This window comes from Silene latifolia, chromosome 11 (assembly GCF_048544455.1).
Source record: "Silene latifolia isolate original U9 population chromosome 11, ASM4854445v1, whole genome shotgun sequence".
NCBI classification, from domain to species: domain Eukaryota; kingdom Viridiplantae; phylum Streptophyta; class Magnoliopsida; order Caryophyllales; family Caryophyllaceae; genus Silene; species Silene latifolia.
Genome location: NC_133536.1, coordinates 163,971,531 through 163,983,846, shown reverse-complemented (window position 1 = coordinate 163,983,846; position 12,316 = coordinate 163,971,531).

The following is a 12,316-nucleotide window of genomic DNA, read 5'->3' as shown; positions in this document are numbered from 1 at the left end:
GCCGCCACTGATGATAGAAGCCACTACGGATAGTCTACCTGACTATCCGCAGGTTATCTTTGCTAATTCTACTCAGCGCGCTAAATTTTCTTTCTTTGTTTCGCGTATGAAGGTCACAGCTACCCGGTTTCTCCATAAAGACACTTTGGAGAAATTAGGCTGTTATGAGTCGGTTGTGTCCCTGCTAAACGGGACGGGTATGATGGGTCTTGTGGACATGGCTGAGTTCACATATTATGTTTTGACCCTTGAATTCTTTTCGTCTTATGCTTTCGACTCGAAAGCTTTCGAGGCTGATTCGACCAAACCTTGCATTTATTTTCGACTTTTCAATGTCAATTACTCTTTGACGCTGGCTGACTTTGCGGGTTTTTTGGGTCTTTACTTCGAGGGCCGAACATCGGTCACTTCTGACATTCACCGGGTCATGTGGTCTTGTATCAGTGACTTTCACGGGGCAAAAAGGACGGGCACTTCCGTCCATTTGCCCCCTCTTCGTTATTTTCTACGGCTGATGGGTAACACCATTTTTGGCCGTAAAGAGTCTAATAATGTGAATAATATTGAGCTTTCGATTTTGGTGGGCTATCTGAACGTTGACAGTCGGACAGCCCGTATCTATAACATTGCATACTTGACCGCCGCTCACTTTCAGACTGTAAGTGAGGGCACCTTGACCACCATTGCTTGTGGTGGGTTGGTGACACGCATCGCCAACCGCCTTGTTTTACTTTTCCCCCGACAGGAAGACCCCATCGACCCTGACCAACGTTTCATGGACCTTCCTTACGCGAGGTCTATCTATTGGGTTGATAGACAGATGCGGTGGAAGATAGACTCTTTCATCTGTGACCGCATTCCTGTCACTGGCTACCCTCCTGTCCTGCCCCTTACTACTGTTCAGGGGGCAGCTAGGCCGCCCTTGCCTAGTTACAGGCTTCATCCGCGGGCGGCCACTGCTACTGCTAGCACTTCGAGGAGAGCTCGTGCCTCCACTGGACAGGCACCCTCTTCCTCCACTCCTGCTCCCACTGGCTACCCGGCCACTTTTCGAGCACCCACTCCTTTGGTTGTCCCTCCGGTCATGGACCAGAGGGCGATGTCACGTGTCTTGGGTGAGTTGTGCAGGAGTTTCAACGAGCACAGGCTAGACACGGCTCTAGCCCTCTACCCGGTTTACGAGGAGTTAGCCAGGGGAGGGATGCTCCCACAGGGTGACTGGACTCACCCTTCCTTCTTTGTCCCTCCTGTGGGCGGCTACCCTCAGCCTGCTAGGAGACCCCCTCCCACTACTACTGCTGGTGCCTCCACTTCCAGGAGAGCCACTCCCGCTGCTGCTGCTGAGGAGGAGGAGGAGAAGAGTGACTCGGGGTCCGACGAGGACAGAGACTCTGACTACGAGGGTGGAGATTAGCTGCTGGTGACCTCCTCGTTTTTGGCTGGTTTGGGGAGGTCGTATTTTGTGAGTTATTTTCCTTTCTCTATTAGCTTCCTTTTCTTTTATTATGCTTTTATTCTCCCATTTTTCTGCTGGTGATTTGCTGCTGAGCACAATAAGGGCATTGTGCGTTTTGGTTTGGGGAGGGTATATGCATATGCCTTTTGTTTTGCATCTGCATTTGTTTCCTTTATTGCATTTCAGTCACATGTTTAGTGCATTTCTGTTTGCATTTGTGTTTTTGTTTTCATTCATTCAATTCCCAAAAAAAAAAAAAAAAAAAAATTTGAAAAATTCATAAAATTCAAAAACATCATGTTTACTTTTGCATATAGTTGAGTCAGATTGGAGTTATTAATGATGATTTTGCACTATTAGTCAAATATGCCATTCCTGGCCTTTTCACAACTGTTTATCGAGAATTATAAGTGATTTCTCAAATTTTGTTATGGAATTCATTTCGGGTAATTAGACTTGACTCATTACTTTTGGCAAACTACTTATACTTTCTGAGATATAGAGCCTATAACTGGTGACATTCATGACCGGTTACATTAGGATTGAGAGTAGTACTCCCTTCATTTCATGTTTTGCACGTGTATGAGTTTTGATTGCTTATTGCCTATACGCATTGGTTTGTGGTCGGTATTGCATGTTTTGAGAACTATTGCATCCTCCCCTTTCTCATTTTACCCCATTAACTCCACTATAAGCCATAACTGCCAGTTGCCCTCAACTACATCCCATACTTAGCCTACCATTGTGCCAAGCTAGGAAGTAGTAGAGGAATTTTTGTCGGATTAGAAGCGGTTTTGGTTCGTCTTGTATTGATGGAGTGAGTATTGATGACAAGTGAAGGGGATGTTGATGATTCAGCCTGGAAATAGAAAGAAAGAAAAGTAAAATTCAGAAAAAAAAAATGAAAAAAAAGAAAGGAAGGATTTACCTGGGCAGAGTGCTCTGGATGTGCAAAGTGGTCGATCGACTGACATCACTGGTCGATCGACCACCAGTTCAGAAGTTGAAAAAAAAAAAATGAAAATGAAAAAAAAAGAGAAACAGACAGAAAAAAAAAGAAGAAGTTTTGAAAATAATAAGGTCTTGGTTGAAATAAGAACGCACCTCATATGCTTATTTCACGAATTGGAGGCGTTTGTTTGGGATTTTGTGTTGTCTAGTCAATAAAGGCATGGTCTTTATGTTGAGTTGGAAGAACGGGATACGGTTTCTAATGGTTCGTTAGGTACTAGCTTGGCTCTTACCTTCACTTTTCCATAATTGTTTTGCCCCTTCTTTCCCACTTAGCCTCACATATCCAAATCTTGCAATAGTTCGGCGTGTGATAGTCCTTGACGGTGGTTATGCGTATGTACGGTAGCTAGAATCATTATTCATGCTAGTCAAGCATACATGTTTTGTCGGTCATGATCTAGGTGAGAGACTCGTATCTTTCTTCCCTCTCTTTTACATATAATCTTACCATTTGCTTTGCTGAGAGAAGAGTGGCCCGGGAGAGTCCGAATGTATGAGTCTTGCAAGGTCGAACGCCCGATTAAATTCCATGATATGCATAAATTTGTTCACTTGATTTAAGCTTTGCAGTAGTTGACTATGTGCATTAAACGGTTTGGCATTGACTTGTAGTTAGCTCTGAAATGTACTCCTTTCCATTTGGTTTTTATACGGGTCATAATGCTTGCTTGGGGACAAGCAAGGTTTGGTTTGGGGAGATTTGATACGTGCATTTTCTATACACTTTATCTGTGGTTTTGGCACGTGTTTCTATGCATAATTGTTAGCTTAAGGCTACTATTTCTCCCGAAACGGTTTACTTTGAATTTTCTATGATTTATTGTAGGAACGAGTAGAAGTAAGCTAAATCAAGCCTAATTCGTCCTCCGGAGGCAAGTTTAAGGAAGCCAAGGAGAAGGAGAGTCGTATTCACTCACATTGGGATGCGTGCAAAGGAGTGAAGAGTTGATTGGAAGGAACAAGAGAGCCACTGCACAACATATTCAGTCGATCGACTAGGCTGTGAGGTCGATCGACCACTGAAGCTCATCAGATGCTACTGTTCCGCATATTCAGTCGATCGACCGTGCTGACCGGTCGATCAACCAGTTTTCGAGCTGACACGTTTCTCTTCGTGTTAGACTTTTAAAAGCCCAACTTGTAATTAACTTTCAGTATCTTTTTATCAGTAGAACGCAGCAACTTTTAGGTTATACTTTTCATTCTGGAAAAACTCAGTTTTAGATCTAGCTTGGAGACGGAAACCTTGGATTTGAATGCTTTGTGCTCGAATTCAATTAGTAAGCTTTTTATGCAATTCTTTCTCTTCCTTATTTCCTTGTTATTTTGATTCTTATTTTCATCAATTAATTTCAGCAATTGAGTTCTTCTCTTTTGTTTTAGTTCGATTCCATTATGTCAAATTTGTTCTTTATTATTAATTTTGAAGTTAGAATAGTTATAATTATGCGTAGGTAATTTCTTTGATTGGGAACGAGGTGAGCCATGGTATTGAATTAGGATTGTTTTGTAGTATGAGTTCTTCCGTATCGGTCTCGTTATCTTTTGATAAATTTCTTTACTAGATTGAAAGATTGGTAATTTGAATTATCGTTAGATTTGAAATTTCTCTTGAGCGAAAGCTTTGATAAATTCTAGGGAATTAATAGACCGTGAGGTTATTTGAGCTTTGATCGAAAGGCTAGCTTATATTCCCTGAGACCGTATTATAAGACCTCTGCTACCTTATTGAGCTGACTTTTGCCATGGTGAACCGAAGTTCCCGATCCCCTTTTTATCTTGTTGAGAATATTCATTTTAGCAATTAGCCAGTTAATCAACCAAATTCAAAACCCCCCAATTAATTGTTACTTTTATAGACTGAAAAATAGCAAACAAAATCAACCTTGTCTCTCTGTGGTTCGACCCTTACTATCACTAGCTATAGTTTTAGTTTGGAATTATAAATTTAATTTTGGTACTAAACGACGGTATCACTGACCCCAGACTACCAGACATGGAAGATTGACGGCTTCCTTTATTTTGACTTACCTTGTAAGACTCTCCCCCGTCTAGAGCCCCTTCCTACTGTTGCTAGGGGCGCCCGCCTGCCACCACTGCCTGACCTTCACCTTCCACGCCGACCACCTCCCACTGCACCCGCCGCCAAGAAGCGGCGTCTTGAGACCGGAGAGGGGTCTACACCTTTAGGGAGTACCCAGCCTTCCACGGCTACTCCCGCACCGACCCCTACTCCCACTACTACTACCACTCCTACTCCCACTCCCACTGACCAGACACAGACTTAGCCGGACCTACCAGCTACTTTCGTACTACCTCCTCCCTTTGTGGCGCCCGCGGTCCTGGACCAAGGGGGCGCCGTTTACGGTTTGTTGCTTGAGGTTGCAGAGCGTCAGGCTAGTATGGAGAGGGACTTGGCTCTTGCTTTACACCCTCTGTACGAGTACCACTTGCGGCGACACCGACCGATCCCAGAGGGTTGGCCACACCCTTCCTTCTTCCGGTACCCACCTGAGGGGTACCCGGTGTCTGAGGAGGAGGAGGACGAGGACCCGGAGGTGGCAGTGGAGAGAGCTCGCGCTGAGGAGCAGAGGAGGAGAGAGATCCGGAGTTCAGGGTGGAGGACGTCCGTGACAGTGACGGCGACGACGACGACGAGTAGCTACTGGTCTACTCACTTCCCCAGTTTTCTGGCTGGTTTGGGGAAGTTCGTATCTCGTATGTATTTCTTACTCTTTTATTTTGTCTCCTTTATATTTATTGTTTTTATTTATTATCGGTTGTATATTCCCGCTCCCCTGTATATATCTGCTGGTGTATGCTGGAGGACAACGAGGGCGTTGTCCGTTTTGGTTTGGGGAGGGTATTGCATCCTTTTGAGTCTGCATTTGCATCTGTTTTTGCATTCACGTTTATTTTTCAGCTTGCATTGTTGTTTATTTTCATAAAAAATCAAAAATAAAAAAAAATTAGAAAACATCAAAAATAAAAAAAATTCACGTTTATTTTTGCATATAGGTTGAGTCGGAACGGTATATTTCCATGATGATAATGCACTATAACTTGTCTTTTTGCTTAAGCCTTGCACTTCTTTTGACACTTATTAGCTGAGTCTTGCGCATATCTACGAGTTTTTGTTCAAATTTAGCTGACTGTTTAGACTTGGCCTGATAAATTGGCAAACTACTTGAAAAATTCTGAGTTTTAGAGCCTTATAACTGGTGACATTCATGACCAGTTCATTAGGAATTGAGAGTAGTACTCCTTGCATAGCATGTTCATCTTTTTTGCACTTTTATGACATTCAATTTCTTGTCAAATGCACATATTCGGGTTTGTGGTTGGTGTCACATGCAGGGAGGTGCTTGCAAATTTCCCTTTCTTTATATTTTTCACCCATCTAGCTCCACATTAGCCAAATTTGCCTTTTTGACCCATTAGCTACATTCCAAATTAAGCCTGCCTAGTCAAGCTAGTTAGTATGTTCTTTTGAGTATGAGTTTTCCGATTGCATTTTGGCCCGTATTTCTTTGTTTGGAGTTGTTGGAAAATAGAGGGAGGAGGAAAAAGAAAAAAAAAAGAATTGGAAAAGAAAAAAAAGAAAGAAGTGAAAGAAGTGAAAAAAAAAGAAAAAAGAAAAAAAAAAGAAAAAAGAAGCTGAAAACGTGAACAGGGGAAAAAGAAAGAAAGTTTGAAAAAAAAAGTTGATTTGTTTCAGTTAGTTATTTCAGACGGTGTTTGAAAAAGTAAAGTTTGTGACCGTCTGACTCCTCTACTCTTATTCTATATTTTTGAGGAGATTGTGTTTGAGTTTAGTGAGTTTTGTGCCAAATGAAGGGCACTTGTACTTAGTTTATTAGTCAGTTGAGATTCGGATGGTTTACTATGGTCCTGTTAGGAACTAGCTTGACGCTTTTACCTCCACATTTCCATAACTTGTTTTGCCTTTCTCACCTGAACCTCACTATTCCCAAATTATTTGTAAGCCGTCGGCTGTGACGGACATTATTGGTTGGAGTGTGTGCATTAGTACTTGAATTGTCTTTCATTTTTGTTGCATGCATGCTATGTAGGTCGCAGTTAGGTGAGTGACTGTCTTTTCTTCTCTCTTATACATATAACATTCACCCTTTGCTTCATGAGAGAAGAGTGACCACGGGAGAGTCCGATTTTATTGGTCTTGCAAGGTCGATAGGTTGGCTATATTTCTGAACAGCTTATAATTCGTTTGCGTATTGACTGCTTAGCATTAACTGTTAGTTTTTGATGCATTAAATTGGTTCAAGTAGACAAGTTAAGCTAGCTCTGAGTTATCATTTCCGTTCCATTAGTTGCATTTTAGTTTACTCGAGGACGAGTAAAGGTTCGGTTTGGGGAGATTTGATACGTGCTTTAATTTTTATATAGTCTTTTTAGCCTATTTCAGCACGTATTTCTATGCATTTTTATACTGTTTTTATAGTATTTTTCCCCGAATTGGCTACTTTGGTTCATTTTGTCTATTTTGTAGAAATGAACGCGAAAGTAGTGGAATCGTACTCTTTTTCGTCCTTTTTGCATGCATTTAGAGGAGACGGGATTTTTCCAGAGTGAGATACTACGTTGGAAGTGTCATGGCACGCATTACGAGGTAGTCGTTGATGGACTTGAGCTGAAATGAAGACAAAGTACTCGATCGAGCAGTTTTACCACTCGATCGAGTGGTTTTTACGTCCCAGGATGGTCGATCGAGTAAAATTCTACTCGATCCTTAGCTGCAGAAAGACGAGTTACTCGATCGAGTAACTTTCTACTCGATCGAGTAGATTTGCTGAGGTGTTTGCTCGATCGAGTGGTTTTAATCCACTCGATCGAGTGGTTTCACTATTATGGGCTTTAAAACAGCCCGTGTTATGTTTATTTCGCTAAACTTAATTACTTTGCTATTTAAGCACGCTTTACTAGGTCATTAGGATCTATCTTTCATTATTTAAACTTTCTATTGTAAACTTTACCGCGTTGCTAATTCCTCTTCACTGTAACCTTGCTCTCGGATCTATTTTCATTCGGATTTTGTGTTCTTTACGCCGGATTCGCTTGATTGTAATTCCTTTCTCTTCCTTTAATAATAATTAGTCATTTGTTTGCTTTAATCATTCGTTTTACTGCATTTATTCTTCTGCCGTAATTTACTCTTTATGCAATTTTATTGTTATTTCATAATGGTTACTGCTGGAAAATTATCTGCTGTTAGTTTAATTAGCGACATGAGTAGCTAAACCCCTTTCATGTTGGGATTAGGGGATCTGCGGTAGGAATGTGACGATGTAGTGAATGAATTAGATGAATTGATTATAAGACTCTGTCACCATAGCAATTTAATTGTATTTATTCGACTTAGTTGAGTGCACACTTTTGAGTTAACCTTTAATCTGGCTAAAATTAATCCTAGATCGAGAGATTGGACTAAATAGGCCTGCTATGAACAGTAGACTACCCTGACGAGAATGAAAATTAAGTTAGTGGTATTTTAGGATAGAAAGTGGACCGAAAGGATCGGACCTTTCAGCATCCGTCTTACATTAATTCGTCTGAGTCATTTACAGATGAGTCACTGGACTACCGTAGTGAACCGAAATCCTGATATGTCCCTCTCTATCTGATAGTTTAATCTCATTTCTTGCCTTTACTGCTCTTGCCCTTTATTTCTCTTTCCTTTAAAACTCGTAGTTTAGATAACAATTCAAACAACCCCCCCTATTTGTGACCAAATAGACGGACTACTACAAATATCTTGCCTCCCTGTGGAGATCGACCTGACTTCCCTAGCTATATAGTTAGTTCAGTTAATTTATTTTTGACAGGTACACGACAGACGTGTCAAAGGCATCTCATTGAAGGTGATTAAAACAGCTGATAGGCTATCGTGTACCTAATCAAAGATAAATTCCCTAAATACAAATAAATGTAGTAATAGGGGTCGAACCACAAGGAGACGGGAGTTTGCTAAATAAGTTGTTATGGATTGAATTATATCGAGGTCGGTTTATCGGTTGTTGGTTGGTTGGTTGGCTGGTTATGCAAATAAAATGAAAACAATAGTAAAGAAAGCGTCTAGGGAAGTCGGGTCACACATGCAAATTACTAATTAATCATGTTAATTTAGAAATGCATTGATAATGATAAATTATTTAGGCCTTTAGACACCCATCTCTCGATATTAGCATCGACCATAGATCGGGTCCTAACGATCTCTCGATATGGCTAGGTAATTCTACTATAGCATGTTTAGTCTAATTCAATTCCGTGTCTCTCGACTTATAGAACGAGTTAACAAACTTAATCTACGATTACGGCCAATAACCAAAGATTAAACAATATAATGCAAACATATTATAGAAACTATTATTTGATATCGTGACATCTCATTTTAACAATTGTGATTAGTTATTTAGCATGGCTTCCTTAATCCCTAGACTAAGGAAATTACTCGAACATAATGTAAATTATCTAATGACAAATGAATAATAAAGTAATGCAAGAAATGAAATTACCTTGATAATGGAAGAACTTGCAAATGAAGAACAAGGAATGAAATGTAAATAACTTGTAATGGAAATTGAATTATAACTTGAAATGTTTAAAGGAAATGTAAACAACATAAAAACTAAACTAATCTAAACTAACCTAGCTAATGACTAAAACTAATCTGAAATTTAGAGGATTTTGTGAACTAGAACGTAATGGGAATTATTTATGAAGTGTCGGATCAACCCCCTTATATAGGAATAAGGGGGTGTAACGTAAACAGCCTAGAAGAGGCTAACCCTAATCGGGGCCGTTGGTTTTCTCAATTTTCTCTTAATTCCGTCTTAACTTTTCACTTAATGTTGATGCGAAATCCGATGCTTATGTCTTAATGCGTCCGTCTAAGGTATCCTAGGCATACTTTGGCATCCAAAGTAGCATCCGAAGCTCATGCAAATCCACTTAATTTTTTGGACTTTATTTGGGCTTGAATATTATTGCACCAACCCAAGTTGGTTTTGAGCTCAGGATTTCCATTTCTTCCCAAATGCCCCTATACTTCTCGAAACATCTTTGCATAGTCACAACTTGCTTTATTTAGCCTCGTGAACTCCGATGTTTGCTATTTTGACGGGAAAAAGGTACAAAAGCTCCAATTCCTACAAAATGTAATAAATACACGTAAAACGCCCGAGATTAGCTCACAAATACACTAATTTAAGTGCAATAATACTATAAAACCAAGCTAAAATAGGGAGTTAAAACTCTATATAAAATGGACTTATCAACAGCTGGGGAGGAGAAACCAAAAAGCTCGAAATCGCTGAATGAGGAGTTTGAGTGTGAACATCATAAAAATGAAGAGGAGGTGGTGACAACCATGATTGAAAAACTTAAGGCGATCGCTATTAAGTCGAAGAATAATTTAGTAGGAAAAGAGGTGTTGGGTATGACACGAGAGGCAGCGCAATGAGGATGGTTCATGGGCTAATGTGGAAGAGATAAGGGTTGTGGTGTTAGTGTAGGATAGTAAGGCTAATGGGGTAGGTGAGGAAGGTAGTGATACGCCAGGCGGGTTGCTAATGAGCAAGAGGGTTTTGAGGGAAGATAGGGACCATTCGAGCGGTAATGATGGTCACAAACTTCTGGATCGATGGCAGGCCAGAGGAGGGGAGGAAAGAGGCCACGATGGAGAGGAGGCAAGCTAGGGAGGAAAGGGTTGGTGTGGGAGGGCATGTCTCGATGGGGGACGTGCTTGGTAAAAGAGGTGGTGATGGGGTGTTACACGAGGAGACAGTCAATAAGAAATCAAAACTTTGCATATGTGTGTATTCACCTGAGGCAGAGGTTGAGGGAGCTCAACCCCGTCAGGTGTTATGAAAATCTTGAGCCTTAACTGCAGGGGCTGGGCAACCCCGATGCGGTAGGCGGTCTTCATAATTTGCTCAGACGAGAGGATCCTGATTTAGTATTTTTGTGTGAGACTAAACTTAGCGGGGCGGAGATGAGGAAGGTTAGAAGTATTTTTCAGGCATACGATGGTTTGGAAGTTGGTAGTGCAAGACGTTCAGGGGGTCTTGCTTTTCTTTGGAAGAGCCTGTTGACTATTTCGTTTTGGTCTGGCACTTTGCATTACATGGACTTTGATGTAGGGGAAAGCGATAATAAGTGGAGAATTAATGGGTTTTATGGGTGGCCGTCAATGCAAAACATATAACTATTCTGAGTGCAGCTCCGATTGTTGGCTTTAGAATCACAATGCTCGTGGCTATGTATTGGAGATTATAATGAGGTCTTATATTGGACGGAGATGTTAAGAGGTGTTAGGGCATAGTGGCAAATGAATAACTTTCGAGTGGCGATTAATGAGTGTGGGTTGCATGATCTTAGCTTTATGGTATTAATTCACTTATGACAACGCTCAGGCGGGTGAGGACAATAGACAGAATAGAATCGATCGGGCCATGGCGAATGATGGGTGGTTCGATATGTTTCCTTATGCAAAATTGCACCACATGGAGAGGGAGTAGTCTGACCATTCCCCATGGATGGTGTCTCTAGGCCGAGAGCGTGATGAAGAGGAGAAAGGTAGGAAGATATTCCGCTTTAAAGAAATTTGGGTAGGGGAAGATGGATGTGAGGACACGATCAAGAGAGCCTGGGAGCATGGGGATGTTGATTTGATTGAGACGATTAGTAGATGTGCTAAGGAATTGGTGAAGTGGAAGGGTGTGAGTATCGGCAAAGTGATGCGGGATCTTAAGACCAAGCACAGAAGGTTGGCTCGGCTGAATGTGGGGCAACTGTCTCGGAAGGCTGTTCAAGATTGTAAGAAACTGATGACGGATATTTCTCATCTACTCCGACAAGAAGAAACCTTTTGGCGGCAACGATCTAGAGTCCTATGGCTTCAAAATGAGGATAAGAGTACAAAATTTTTTCATCAAAAAGATAAGCAGAGAAGGCAAAAGAACTTTATCAAATATATTATCGATGATAAGGGCCGCAAGTTCGAAAGTGCTGATGGAATAAAGCATGTCGTTGTCCGTTATTTTGAGCATTTATTCACTTCTGATGAACCAGGAGGATTTGACGAGTTACTGGTGGGCGTGGAGAGACGGGTCAATAATGAGATGAAAGCAATACTTAGCGAGGAATACACGGGAGAGAAGGTTGTGGAAGCTCTTCATCAAATGCATCCGCTAAAGGCTCCTGGACCCGATGGTATGAATGCGTTATTTTTCCAAACTTATTGGCATATTGTTGGTCCGTCAGTTATTCGTACTTCATTGAAAATTCTTAATGGTGCGGCTTTTCCGGATAATTTTAATGGAACACATATTGTTTTAATTCCGAAAAAGAAATCACCGGAGAGAATGTCTTATTTTAAACCCATTAGCCTTTGTAATGTCCTTTATAAGATTATATCGAAGGTTCTCATTAATCGGCTAAAGACGTTTCTGGGAGAAATTGTTTTCGAGAACCAAAGTGCCTTTACTCCAGGCCGTCTTATTGTAATACTCGCCCTGTTAGGGACCCGTTGACTGACCTTTTGACCAAGGGAGAGCCTTAGCAAGGGAGACGGAAGAGATTAGTTGACCAATGTAACTCGTTACTTGACCTAGTAGTGGCCACTCGGTCGAGTAGTTAAGATACTCGACCGAGTGGGGCATACTCGGCCGAAAATGTCTATACTTGACCGAGTACCTCGTCGGTCAGCGCGTTATTATAAAACGCGGAGTCTTAAACGAAAATCATTTTCGACGGTTCCTTTTCTCTTTTCCTAAACCTAATCTCTGTCTCTCAATTATCTCATATCACTCTACACATCGTAGGTGG